A 13,501-nucleotide genomic window follows, 5' to 3' on the forward strand; every position below is an offset into this window, starting at 1 on the left:
GTTTTTAGCAAGATGTTTTCCCCAGGTTACATACTGTGTTAATGTGTGAATGCTCTTGATGTTTTATTGTTATTGATGCTGCTATATTGATGATCAACGTAGAGGAGCTTATGTATTGTGTATGTATTCCAAAATAGTACTTGATCAGGATAATCTCTGTTGAATATGTGTTAAATTATTGAAAATTTCTACATGAAGCATTGGAGACACTATTTGCTGGGAAACAAATTTGTGTTGTTTTCGGATAATTCTGCACTACAGTATGTGATGCAATAGCACAAGCTGAATCACAAACATTCTAAGTGGGTGGAATATTTACAGAGTTTCACTTTTGTGTTGAAACACATCAGTGAGCAGGCCAACAAGGTGGTAGATGCATTGAGTAGGAGAGCTTTACTTTTGCAGGAGAGTACGGTGCAACTACTGGGTTTTCAACACTTAAAAGATTTATACTAGACTGATATAGATTTTAAGGAGGCCTATGAGGCATGTCAGAATCCCTTGGTGAGAGATAACAGTCCATGGTTGGACTACAACTTGCAGGAGAAACTGATGTTTAGAGGAGGACGACTATGCATTCTTGACTGCTCGATGAGAAAGAACGTTATTCGAGAGAAGCACAGTGGAGGTCTAGTCGAACATTTTGGCATAGACAAGACACTCAAGCAACTCAGTCATTTTTACTTTTGGCCAAGAATGTGAAGGGATGTACAACAATTTGTGACAAGATGTAAGGTATGCCAATTAGCGAAGGGTCACAGTCAGAACACCGGACTGTATACACCATTACCTGTTCTAAGCAGACCATGGGAGTCAGTTAGCTTGGACTTCATCTTGGGTCTACCTAGGACATAGCGGGGTTATGACTCAGTGATGGTAGTAGTGGAAATATTCTCGAAGATGGCGCATTTTATCCCTTGCAGAAAAACCAGTGGTGCCACTCACGTGGCCCACTTGTTTTTCACTGAGATTTTCAGGCTACATGGTTTGCCTAAGTCTCTTCTTTCTGACCGGGATGTGAAGTTCATAGGGCACTTTTGGCACACCGTATGGAAGAAGGTGGGCACACAGTTGAGTTACAATTCTGCTTATCATCTGAAAACCGACGGACAAATAGAAGTGGTAAACAGAGTTTTGGGGAACCTTCTACGAAGCTTGATTGGTGAGAATTCACGGATGTGGGATCAAGTGCTTACCTAGGTAGAGTTCACTTATAACGACTCGCCTAATCGTAGCACAGGTTACAGTCCATTTTAGATCCTATACGGCATGCATCCTCGTGGAGTGCATGAGTTGAGGGATCTCGGACAACAAGAAAGGCGAAGCGCAGATGGAGAAGATTTTGCTAACGCGATGAGAGATTTGCATGAGCAGGTGAAAATTAAATTGCAGGACAATAGCCAAAAGTATAAACAACAAGAAGATTTAAAAAGAAGGGAAGTACAGTTCAATGTAGGAGATGAAGTCCTCGCGCATTTACACAAGGAACACTTCCCTAGAGGTGCATACAATAAGCTGAAGTATAAGAAGATAGGCCCCTGCAAAGTCCTACAGAAATTTTTAGCGAATGCCTACGAGATACAGCTGCCACCAAGGATAAGCATTTCACCCATCTTTAATGTGGCAGACCTGTTCCCTTACACTATTGAGCCAGAAGAAGAAGACAGAACCACACGGCCTACACGGAATACCCAGGATGGAGGAGAAACTTGGATGAGATAGATGCCTTACGTTTAGCCTCCCGAGATCGAGAGAATCCTTGACACTCAGGTGGCCAAACGAACTCGGTGGAAGGACTATCTGCAGTACCTGGTCAAGTGGAAGAACTGTCCTATTGAGGACAGTTCGTGGCTTGATGCCAGGCAGATTGAGCAGGCAAGTTTTTCAATCAAGAAGCTCATGGACCAGAGTCATGATTTCTTTTTGCCCCGGGAGCCTGATGTAGGAGCATCCAGCTAAGGCACCATGACCGGGTGTTGGTCTCTGCTAGGGTGGAGAGTTGAATTAGTATATTGTTTGTTTTATGTGTTCAGTTTGTCAAAGTAGGAGGTAGGATTTGGTTTTTTATCTTAATCTCAGTATTATTCAAAGGTAGTTTGGTTGGTTAGGGTCGTTTACTTGTTTGTCTTTAATAAATAGTAGATTAATAATTGTCCTGTCATTTTAAAAGAAAAAGACAAATGTGTCAAATGTAAAATCTTGCCATATAGGTAGAACCAAATACTTAATAGTTATGTAACTATAAGGTCTACAACTGAAAGTAACTACACAGTTTCATTAATTGTAGATAGAACATATAAATGTAACATTGAAAATCAATGACGAGGTTCAACATTTTTGGGTACAAGCAATAAAGAGACAGAGCACGAATTTAACATTCATCCATCTATACCATCGTCTACATACTGTGCAACTATATTTTCTCTATTGTTTAAACAATTTAGAAATGACAAACAAAGTGCAGGCATGTATTTTTATGTTTTTCCTCTCTTAAGAAACAGAGCACTGTAAATCGCTTGCAAGTTTCCAAGACCAGAATGGACAAGCAAGTAAACAGGCTTGCAGCCAGGAGAATGTCCACACAGTGAAACAATTGAATGAAGAAAACAGAATCCGAGTATCGATTGAACAAACCAAACAGAGGTAATTCATTACGAACTATTATACACCATTTTCTTCCTTTCTAAATGAAACAGAGACAAAGAAATATATAACTGTTATTATATAAGAGTCTAGCATTACATTGTTAAAGAAAATAGAATAAGCAGTGACTGCGAGACAGGGTAGACCCTAGTCAAGGGTTTGACATTGTGAAACCCTCGAGCCTAACCAGAAAGTTCAACCAGAACAAATTACAAACTGGAATTGTAAATAGAGGAGTGCCCAGGTCGTGTAACGACTCAAACAAGAGACAGCAAATAGTTGCTGAGGCACGGCCCTAGAAAACTACAAACCCTAGCTACAGTTCAACAAAACTGTGGTGACAGAGCCTACCCGAAAGGCCCCGAAGGGTTTGCAAACCAAGTGTCGAAGCCATCCACCCCGAGGTCGAGCTCTTGACCTGTGCAACCAGAACAAGCCAGTGTCAAGCACATCACGCATAATAGTGGAACAAGCAGAGATACAATACAAGCAAGGGAAGAACATAATCTTACCTGGGAGTGTGATTGAACAAGAAACCTCGTGCTACAGAGCCACAGAACACAAGAATGACCTGAGACAAGAGGAGCGGACATTGTTAGTTTCTAAACCAGGAGAAGGTAGAGATAAATCAAAGAAAGACAAATTACCTGAAAGACAAGCCAAGCGAGCCATTGTGCCTGAAACCTGTGCACACGGGAATAGTAGTAAAATGATTTTAGCAGCAGAGCAGTAACAAATTAACCAACAGCAGGAAGGAACAGTTGGAAGTCCGAAAAACCAAACCAGAAATCGATTCCAGGTACCAGCAGATGAAATAACCCATTGTGCCGAGGAAAACAAGAAAACTAACCTCCAGAGTGCAAAATAGGACCATACAGCAAGGAATATAGTTTCCAACAACACAGGCGAGTCTGTGGAACCACATTCATTCACAGACAGAACCAGAACAGAGCATTTCCATAGAAACCCTCGCAGAGCTCTCACAGCAGAACGAAATGCCGAAAATGACCAAAATGCCAAAGGGTTTTGCGTAATGACCAAGCGGGAAACGAGGACCGAGGTAGGAGGACAGGTCAGGTTCTTATTTATGATTCTTATTAAATGATTGCAACCACCAACATAAATATCCATTGATCATAACAATAATCAAAAACCAAATCTGCCTTCATCAATAGCACCGAACAAACTTGTGTTAAGTTATACGTTGGAGTGTGGGCTGGGTCCCATCAGAAAACTGCCTTCATAAACCTAAAATTTTAAAATTGTAAGACATATATGATTTTGTAATGAAACTTGCTTCAATTTATAAAGAAATAAAGTTATAATATTTAATGCTTGTGATAATCCAATCTTTGGAACATCTCCTAATAGGTAGGAAGAGTGTCACACAATGTCAAAAATGTCGAATTGAATGGAAATCTGTTTACATTTAATTATGTAATTATTTGTTTTACAAAAATGTCTTCACAATACCAATATAATAAAAGTAAATTAATAGTATGAACATGTTCTTAAAAAAAGCTAACATCTTTCAACATATATACATTTGAACCTAAACCCGACAACGTTATATTATCAAAATTTTCGTCAACAAATGACTTAACTGCAAATGGTGAACATATGAAACATTCGTGTTAAATTATATCTGAATTTTTTTACAAAACATATGTGAATCAACATTAACACATACATTACATTACATTAAAATATCAACCCTAAATATTAACAAATACCAATCCCATGCCCTCTTCCTCATGACCAATTAGCTCTTGCCATCCATCATGGAAATCCTTTGCATACGCTTTGACCTCTTCAATATTCATATTATCTATTTCTACATCTCATTTAAATACAAAACTAGCATGTGCATATGCTCATGCCCTTTTCCAATTTAGGCCGACATCATTTCTAGTGAATGTAGTATGTATGTAGTCTAGAATGGAATCCCTTGCTTCTCGACCAATCTAAGAAGTGGCATCCACTTCCGACCATAGAGTTACTATACGTGGTGGTTGAGGTACCAAAGGAGGTGGAGGATGAGGCAATTCATTATCCCTCAATGCACCCAACCGATCATATGTCCGACCTTTTCCAGTACCATAATATTTGGATGGAAGGTCAATATAATTAGGTCCAAAAAAACTCTGCATAAAATAATGGAAAAAAAAATGTGAAACCTTGTCATTCCATGGAAACTTTCCATACTCTAGAAGGAACCTATCATACAAATGGTGGTATATTTTAGGGTGCTTAAATTATTGCACCTTCATCATCTTTCTTTTCGACCCTTCTTTTAAATTAAACATATATTTGGCATGTGCTTTTGTAACCCTCTTATTTACCTCAACCCATTTATCGGTACCCATTAATGTTTCCTTTCTATGCCTCATAATATCTATAAAGCCATTCGTTGTTGACTCAAGGATCCTATAAATATCAAGAAATGTACTTAAAGAGTGAACAAATATTTCTATGCTTTGTCGACTCTTTGCAAGGAGCTCCAACTTCCCAAGATCATCTTTCAATTTTGAATAATGAGTTGTGCACCTCTGTAACATACATTGTTGGATATTTGTCTCCCAAGGAAGCTCATAAGGAATATCAGATGGACAAGTGGTAATTGGCATATGGTCTTCCTGTTGAAACACCATCATTCGCCTATGTTGACTTTGATCTACATTTTTACCCCCTGCCTCAATATAATTACATAAATATTAAAAAATTTCAATGTATTTATATACATGCAAAATGGACATACATGTATATGTACATACAATTTATTTACAAACAAATTTGTTTTAACATAAAAAATTAAATTATATAATTTACCAAATGGAGGATCATGATCTGATTGAGATTAACGACCACCCGAAAATGGTTGAGCACCCTCATGTAATGACCCAGTGAGAGATGCTTCTAAAAAATATGGAAATTATAAATTAATAAAGTTAAATTGACAAAAATCAATTCAATATGTATGTACATATGATTCTACCAATTTATCATTTAAGTAAATGCACATAAACATATATATACCATACCATGATGATGTAACGAATGATGGTTCTCCATTGATTGATATTATACTCTCCTCGACCTACTGAGAGATGCTTCTAAAAAGGATGGAATTTATTATAAATTAATAAAGTTAAATTAACAAAAAAAATTCAATATGTATGTACATATGATTCTACGAATATCATTTATGTTTGCACACACACGCGCACGTGCGCGCGCGCACACACACACACACACACACATATATACACGGTGATGATGATGTAACAAATGATGGTCCTCCCCTGATTCATTTGATACTCTCCTCGATCCATGACCAATGTTTTCGAAATGCATAGAAAGTCATGATTGATTTGATGCTTGAGACTCAGTTGAAGCTCTATCTCGTTTACGCCTTGAGAAATAAGGTGGTGATTGCTCATGCGATGATGCAGACCTTCACTCCACACACACACACACAGATATATATATATATATATATATGATCTTTCAAAAAACCTAAGTTACCTTATGCATTAAAGATATTTAAAATTACTATTTAAAAATATCAAGAATTCAAAAAATTAATAAGACAAATAAATGTAACTATTTAAGGATTTATTCAAAATTATTTAGTGTATAATTTTGTTCGACCCAAGATAATAAATATAAACAACAAGTAAATACTCAATATCTAAATGTTCAATTCAAATATACTCAAGACTAAAAACAAAAATGCTAAAGTTCACATCTTGATAATTAAATACAAAATTTTCTTAAACTTGTCACCTCGATAATTCACCTAATAATTCACCAAGTAGTGATCACACAGTGGGGGCACAGAGTGTAGTATTGAAAGAACCACATGGTAAATAAAGACACCACATTTATAACTAAAAAACACACACAAGCCCCAAGGGGTAGCTCAACTGGTCGAGTCCCCGTTGTTAAGTGCTTCACTGGTTGGGAGGTCACAGGGTCAATTCTCCTCAACGCCCTTAGGGTTAGGCCCTGCTAGTCTGGCCGATGAGCTTTAAAAGATTCCCTTCGGGGTTGATCTGCCCAGATTTTCCCGTGGATGTAATGGCCACCCGTGAACTGTAGAAATTTCTCTATAGATCAGCTAGCTCTGATACCATGTAGAAATTCTTGCAAATTCTCTACAAATCTACCTTTGAGATCTATGTAGAAAATCTGACTGTAGATTAACTCAATAATGCAATATACCAAAGCAAAATACTATAATCTATTTCTACTATCAAACTTGCGGAAGCTTAAATATCGAGCTGAATCAGAGTTGAACACATATAACCATAAGAAGAAGAATCAATGCACATGAAACACATAAAATACTTATGGGAAAGCCTCAGCGAAAAACCCCACTATCTGTATTATCATACATGGTGGAAATACATCACGATTATACAAAGCCTTAGCTCTCACAGTTAGCCAGCTCTCAGTAAAATCCTCCTGGATTCTCACAGGCAATCAAAGCTTCTCACAAGCCTTCTCCTCTGCCCTCCAAGCTCCTATTTCCTTGCGATGTTCCTAGTGGATGATTCTCACCTCACCAAGTTGAACACTGCTCTAACACACTGTCAGAACTGTGCAAACCTCAAGGAACCTTACCTTGACTGCATAAATGATTTTCCTTTATAGGAAAACACATGCAACTGATAGTAAACTATCCTTGACATTTATCTCAACTGGGTCTTTCTCAGAATAGACATGCATGAGTTTTTGATGAGGGAATCTTCAGTTATCTGGAGTACGCTAGTTGACTGCATGCATGCATCAACTAACTAATAACTCACAATTAGTTCCTCAAACAGTTTGGAACTAATTTAACTGGACTTAACTCAGTAAACTGAGCTAACTAATTACAACTCAAATATAACTCAATCTTATCTCCTTAATTAAGGGATAATCTCCTTAATTTAAGGGATAACTATTGTATGACTGCAGAAAGAACTCTAATTTGAATTTCTCCAACTAATTAATCCATAATGAAATAATTAATTATTTCTAGGAAGCTGGTGCGACTAAATTTGATTTTAATTCAAGGACAAATTAAAATTGGCATATTCTGGATTCTATTTTTATCATTTCTTGTTGCTATTTTCAACATGAACCCCATCGTAAAAAAAAATAAGACACACACATATCAGAGATATCTTAGAATGTCCATCAATAAATTTTGTTGGAGTGGTTCTTGATACCAATTCATCTTTCACACACAAATCTTGAATTGGCATTGCCCCATACAATATATCACTTGACATCTTATTAACATTAGCACAATGACTTATTGTAAATGATCGAAATTGACTAGCAATAATTTTTTCTTCTCTATGTAGTTGTTTTAACTTCTTTTTGACTTGGTACACACCTTTCATTTGGATACACACAAGTTCAGAATTGGTGAAGACTACAATTCCATTGGATCCATAGTCCCTAGCTCTTCCTACGCATTCTATAAGTGAAATATAATATGCTTCATTGTTTGTTGTCCTTCTAGGTACACCCCTTTTACTTTGGAGGACTTTGTTTGTCACAATATTGTATAACACATATGCAATCACTCCTTGTCTTGGATTGGGATAACAAGAAACTTCAATGCATAATGTCCATTTTTCAACCATGTTTAATGGGTTTTCTGATCCTTGTAAAAAATAACTTCAATAAAATGAATAATATATTTCTTTTTTGCAAATGCCTTGGCCATAAAATTTTTGATCAAGAATTTTATGGGAGAATGATGAAAAATAAATATCTAAAATCAAATTCTATCATGGAATACATTCTAGGTACTTGGAAGATGGTTAGCATGGAAAGTGGGGAAGGGAGGAATTTTACTTCCTTTTGGCAACATTATTATCAATTGTTTGTTTCAAGTGGAGAGATCGAACTTGTCAATTTTTAGTACTGTAAAGTTCAAATTTAGTTTTTCTTATACCCATGCAGAGAACCAACTTCTTTCCCACCATTTTAGAATCCTCATTCCATTATAGTTAATGTAAGTAATTCAGGTACAAGATGATTTCTATGTGAAGTTGAAAATTGGTTTTGCATCGATCTCAGGGCATGATAATATAGAGATGACAACGAAAAGTAGAAATTGGTCTTCCTACTAGCAAATTTCTCATTTTATTTCTAACTATAGTTGGAATAATATATTGTTCAAATTGGATTACTTAGGTGTTTTCATTTGCAAAAATAAATTGCCAAGGGAAAACCAATATAGGACTTGAAACTAGCAATTTTTGGTTCACAACAACTAGTGAATATGGTTGTTATTTTTTTCACTGAGTTCAAAGTAGTAAATAAGTATGATTTGAGTTAACATTATAGTTACCGTAATTGCAATACTCTTAGTATTATAGTAACACGAGTGTAATTTTGTAATTCAACTTCTAGTTCTTATGTTAGCAAGTTAATCCCATTTAGAGTCATGCAATCCTCCTAGTTTCTCATAGTAGGGGACCCATTACAGGATTGATTTTTTTATCTCTCTCTAAGTCTACAAGAGACTTAAAGAGACAACCTCCAATCTTGTATAGATGACAAGAGGTGATTTGGTGCATCTAGGGAGTACTTGAAAGGGTTAAATGACCTAGTGCATCCATGGAGTACTTGAAAGGGAGTACATGTGTCGATTATATGTGTGTGTGCCAAATACAAAACACCATAAGATCTTATTGGATTGGCTTTAGTTTATTATGAAGGTCTATATGGAAAATATTAAGGGCTAACCCTCCTATTTGATGTGAGGAATTCCAATGATATACTTGAAGGAAAGTTGATAATGTCCTTGCCTATTTTGATGATAGAAGTCTATTATATGGCATGGATTTTTCTGAAGGCTTGGAAGCACCACTCAGTAATATTAAAATTCTTCTTCAACTTTAAGCTAGTGCCACCGGGATCCTGTTTTGGCAGATTTAACAATACTTCCTCATCTCCTTTATAAAACATGTACTAACTAAGTAGCTAGTTTTGACGACATCTCATATTAAGGGTTTCTATGATCACCCCTAATCCTGTCACAAAATTTTAGCATCTTAGATACTGCAACATGTCACCTTTGTATCTATCAAATGCCATCATTTTCCCTAGGCTTGTGTATCAAAGGTAGATTGTGGGAATGTATTTAACACATTTGAAGTTGTCGAGGGGAGAAGCGTTGAGCTTAGAGATGGTATTGTTGATTGTATGTCTATCCTCTCCCCTATTTAATCTATAAGTATTTGGCTTGTGATCAAAGGAAGCACCTGCTGAGAATTGGATTAAACTTAATTGAAGCTTTGAGACAAAGTCAATAAAGCCTTGATTAAAGAGGTTGGTCTTAAGGTTTATGTGAATCTTTATGAATTTAATGTTAGCTAAATATGTTAAAGCTCATACCATAATCCTATAAATATGTTGGGAAAATAATTATTAAGTATTACATGTTGTTAAATGCTTAGACACAATCTAACTTTCGTAGTTTATTCTAGTAAAGACACGTCCCCAACACCAATGCTCCCCACACTCCTTAGACTTGGGAAATTTATTGAGAAAATGGATAATTTGAAATCAATTATCTAAAATGATTTAAAATTATCCATTTTCACAAATTATCAATATTATAAATGTGTTTTTTGTAGACATATAATATATCTAATCTTATAATAGGCAAAAACAAACAAACAAACACAAACACAACATTCTTCTTACATATAAATGCTCTTATTTTTAATGATATATATCTTCTCGTAAATAATTACTCTCCTAAATAATCATAAAGCAAGTATAAATTTTCTATTAACACAATCAAGTTATATTAAAATGAAAAGACATTTGCAAAATAAAATCAACAAATATTTCGTTATTCCAAGCATATAAATAACAATTTTCCAAAATAACATCTCACCTGGCTCTTGCTAAACAATGATATTTAGTTATATTAAATGTATCGCTTACTAAAATAATTATAAAGCCAATATAAGTGTCTATTTAGAAAATTAGATTATATCATAATTGTGAGAGACATTTGCACAATAAAATCAACAAATGTTTCACTATTCCACTGAATAATTGTGAGAGACATTTACACAATAAAATCGACAAATGTTTCACTATTCCACTGAATAGAACTAACAGTTCATTATGCAACATTACACTTACATAATAGAACTAACAGTTCATCATGCAACATGTATTCACTTTTGTTTTCGAGTTGTATTGACGGGAATATGATTTATTTAAAATACCCAAGAAAACAAATAAATAATAATGCCCCAAATACTTGAATTGAAAGGGAGGCACAATTCACATTTAAAAGGGGTTTGGTTTCCAGAACATCTAACATGGATTCTAGTTTCAATTGGTTCTTCGAATTTATGGTAAGGAAATACTTCATGTTGTGAAAAAAATTATCTAAAGCTTTGATCCTGCGTGCATCTATTGTAAAGAAGAATTATTTAAAGCTTCGATCTTACGACTATTTTAAAGGCAGTTTGTTAACCCTTGTGTATTTGCTTTCCTACAATTATTTTAAAGGAAAATTATAAGAGTAGTAGAGTGGTAGGGAGAAGTCTTTCTAGTCTAAGTTTTTTGAGAGTAATTGGGAGTAATTTCTACATGAAAGATAACATATTTACCTAAACAAATAAAAAAATAAAAATTAAATAACTTTAATGCATGAATAGGAAAAAAAAATTGATTCATGGTTACAAACATTCACCAAGATTTCATAATCTCATATTTTAGTGATCAAACAGATTTGATCTTGCACATTGGCTCACCTAGACAAATTAAAAAATATAAAATTAAATGACTCTAATGGATGAATAGAAAAAAAAAAATTTGGTTCACGGTTACAAACACATACCGAGAATTCAGAGTCTCATTTTGTTCTTCTAATCTAAAATTAAAGAAATGCTTCAGTGATCCAGCAAGCAAACAAATTTGATCTTGCACAACGATCCAGTGAACTAGTGATCCAACTAGCCAAAATATTTGATCTTGCGTAGTGAACCAATGAAGAGGGAATTTTATTTTGCACAATTAGCGAGGATCCAACCACTGTTCATTACCATTTTCCAATGGTCTTTTTTTCCATGTTCATAGAAAATTTGAGTGTTCCCTTGTTGGACTTACTAGTTATTTCTCATGTGAAGAGATTGCAGATATCAATGATAAATGCAAACATTGGCCTATGTGATAGACATTTGAAGAATAAATTAACGAGTAGATGGTGTTGGTTGAATTGCTAAGATTTGGCTAAGGGTTTATAGGATTATGGTGGAACAATATTGTACAAGATAATGATCATAAATAATATTATTGAAAATGGAAAATATGCGACTTCATATCCACTAAAAGTGAATGTAAGGGTCTCTGATGGCAGATAATTTTATGCTAATACAAATATTTCCATTGTAACCATATGGGATACTTTGGAAAAAAAATTAAAATAGAAAAGCTTCGCAGAGGAGTGAAATTGTCAAAGATTTAATGCCCAAAATCTCCATCTGCAGCTAAATGAACAGTAATAGTGCGATGAACATCCTGAAGTAATTTTGGGTAGAATTTCAGATATAGCTACAAGTTAGAGCTATGAAAATAAAAAGAATGATGTTCTTCTCAATGAGGTTAATTTGATTATCAAGAAGCTATTGCGCAGTCATAGGTATTGGAAGATTTAAACCGTGAGATTTAGATTTCGAATTCACACTATACGAACAATCCAATGCCAAATAAATTTAAATAATATTCTCAACTATAAGACATATATTGCAAAGAAATTATGGGTGTGCTCAGGAGGACGAGGCGATTGAAACTCACTGTGGGGTCAGGTTGACAGGAGGACAAGGCGCCCAAAAGATTTCCTCTAGCACCAAACAAACCTACATTTTTTTTAATACAAAATTGCCAACAAAAACAATACAAAAAAATAAAAAATTTCAAATGTAGTAAACAACAAACATACCTGCAATGTAGGAACCGCCTTCTCCCTTTAACACATCAAAGTGTGCAAAAAAACCACTGCATAAAAACATTCATCAGAAAAACAAAGTGAAACTTTGCAACGGGCTCACGACCCACATAAATATAAAATAATTTTCGGTCGAAAAAATATTTTCGTACGAAAATCTCAAAATAGTTTTTGGTCGAAAATATAACCAAGTCCTCGATTTTCCCCCACTGGCCAAAAATCCGTTGCATGGTATTTGAGGTTGTCATTAACTCTAACGTTCAAAATGTAGGCCGAAAGTTATGTTTAAGTGTTCAGATGAAAAAATAAATAATAGTTTGGCGAAAAAATTTGCATAATTCGGACCAAAAAAATAGTTCTGGATGAAAAAAAGAACAGTTCAGTCGAAAAGGTGTAATCACAAATTTATCGCGAGTAATTTTCACAAAAGTGTAACCCAAATTCACATTTCTACCCTATTCTAACAAATAAAGGTGAATTAGGTGGGGAAAAAGCTCATAATTGACATATGTTCATTAAGGTAATTATTTTGGTGTATATATTTATGCATTGGTGAAACATATTGTTAATTAGTGTTTTTTTCTACTAATTTGGGAATAAATAATGATCAATCATTATTTTTGTTGCAATATGTTCTACCTCTATCTCTCCTAGAAAAAATTGACAACAGTGCCAAACAAGTTATATATGATCTTGGAAAACACATGAGGTAAGTGGAGATTTATGTGTAAAGTGTAATTTGATCAATAAGTTGTAAAATTTATATTTGACTGCATGTGTTTTACTTGTCATCATGTACTATATACTTTTTTGTTGAAACATGTGATTTTCTTGCTTCATTTGTAGATGGTTGTCACCTAAATAAATCAATAAAAAATATAT

The sequence above is a fragment of the Pinus tabuliformis genome, chromosome J (genome assembly GCF_031772625.1).
Source record: "Pinus tabuliformis cultivar Carrire ecotype Pingquan chromosome J, CPIR1, whole genome shotgun sequence".
Taxonomy (NCBI): Eukaryota; Viridiplantae; Streptophyta; class Pinopsida; order Pinales; family Pinaceae; genus Pinus; species Pinus tabuliformis.